The 1695-nt window shown below is 41.8% G+C and overlaps 1 protein-coding gene across 1 annotated transcript in view; it reads right to left on the minus strand.

Annotated features, from left to right (window-relative positions):
- The window catches only part of LOC118331736 (mitogen-activated protein kinase-binding protein 1-like), a 7001-nt gene that overhangs the window by 4598 nt on the left and 708 nt on the right, over nucleotides 1-1695 (minus strand). The window lies entirely within an intron of this gene.

A 1695-nucleotide genomic window follows, 5' to 3' on the forward strand; every position in this document is an offset into this window, starting at 1 on the left:
ACTGGCCAACTTCACAGTAAATGACTTTATCAATCCCTTGCTATTAAATTTAGCTGTATAAAATTTTTACTAGATATATCTCAGGACACTTTCAAATAGAGCAGTCTAGACCAACTCCTTTAAAATTACAGAGACCAAACATACCACATGACAAGCATTTGCGAATGGGCAAGGAAAAACTGCCTGTTAAAACAGAAAAAACCTAGGACAGACCTTCGCTAGGTGGGTGGTCATCTGCCTTGCCATTGGGTGAGAGAGAGAGAGAGAGGAGAGAGGAGAAGAGAAGAGAGAGAGAGAACAGACAGAGAAAGAGAGACAGGGACAGACGACAGATGACGCAACAACTACACAATACACTAAGAACAGAAGAAAGACGATACAGAGACAGCAGCAAACGATGGGGACAGCGAGCACGACAGCAGCAGACAACAGTAACTGTACCAATATATAATACCTTAATAATAGATAAGAAATAACACATAAGTCAGTGATATTACAATGGCAGTCAAAAGACCATGCAGAGGCTCCACAGGGTCCATAGAACCTGTGAGACAGAAAGCACAAGAACTCCGGAAGAAGTGAAGTTAGTAACAGCTAATGGACATGAATGAGGCAGAAAGAGAGAGAGAGGAGCTCAGTGCACCATGGAAATCCCTCGATAGTCTAGCCTATAGTAGCATAACTTAGAGATGTTCAGACTACCTGATCCAGCCCTAACTATAAGTACAAAGAGGAACTCTAAGCCTACTCTTAAATGCGGAAGATTTTGTCTGCCTCCCGAACGCAGGACTGAAAGCTGTCCACAGAGAGAGTGCATTCAGAAATGTTTTAGAGGGGTAATAGGGTACTATGAGCTCTTTGAGATATGAAGGGGCCTGACCATGAAGAGCTTTATAGGTGAGGAGGAGGATTTTAAATTCTATTTATTTATTTATGAGTTATGTTCTTGCGTTGGACAAGTCTTAAACGCAATATTTTAGAAAATAACCACAGCTACCAGTGTGAAACACTGAGCAATCATACCTAACATACCTCCAGTCCAACCTTCCTTTTAAATACTGAACGCGCTAAGGATGTTTTCTCAATGGTCAAACATGTGACTCAGCAGGCACATGGAGTTGTTCAGTGGAATGAGAAGGTAAATGATTGACAAGAAAAACAAAGGTCAACGTGGCAGATGTGGGTCAAACTATTGTTTTGACGTTAACATGTGCAGCAGATAATCTGAAACAATAAAAGAAGACATAAAGATAAAGCGCTCCAGGTTCACTCGCTGGTTTTAGCATGTGACTTGTCGGTTTACCAGACATTTTTTTACTAGCTGATTTCTTACACGTCATGTAAACCAAAACTGGTAATCAGTATCAGGGACTAGTGAAACCGGATTTACACAGGTGCATTTTTCCTGCGCCATCAGTGTGCTTTAACACGCCCAGAAAAAGTAGCAGCGTCCTCTATGACTAATGCAGTCAAAGGAGGAGTCCATCATTCAGGAGATAGATAGTTGATTGCTGAGTCTCATTTCCAGTTTGTCAAATACCGACTTGGTTGCTTGGTTGGTTTGGCAACCCAAAGCGTCTGTATTTGATGACCTGGGAACGCCACCTGTTGTGTTGGGTGACTTGCTCCAAGCCACTTTGTTTCCCATTTACCAGACCCTAAAATGTCAGTATTACCATTAAATCTACGCAATAG

This window comes from Morone saxatilis, unplaced genomic scaffold (genome assembly GCF_004916995.1).
Source record: "Morone saxatilis isolate NCDOM2014 unplaced genomic scaffold, NCSU_SB_2.0 Contig20, whole genome shotgun sequence".
NCBI lineage: Eukaryota > Metazoa > Chordata > Actinopteri > Moronidae > Morone > Morone saxatilis.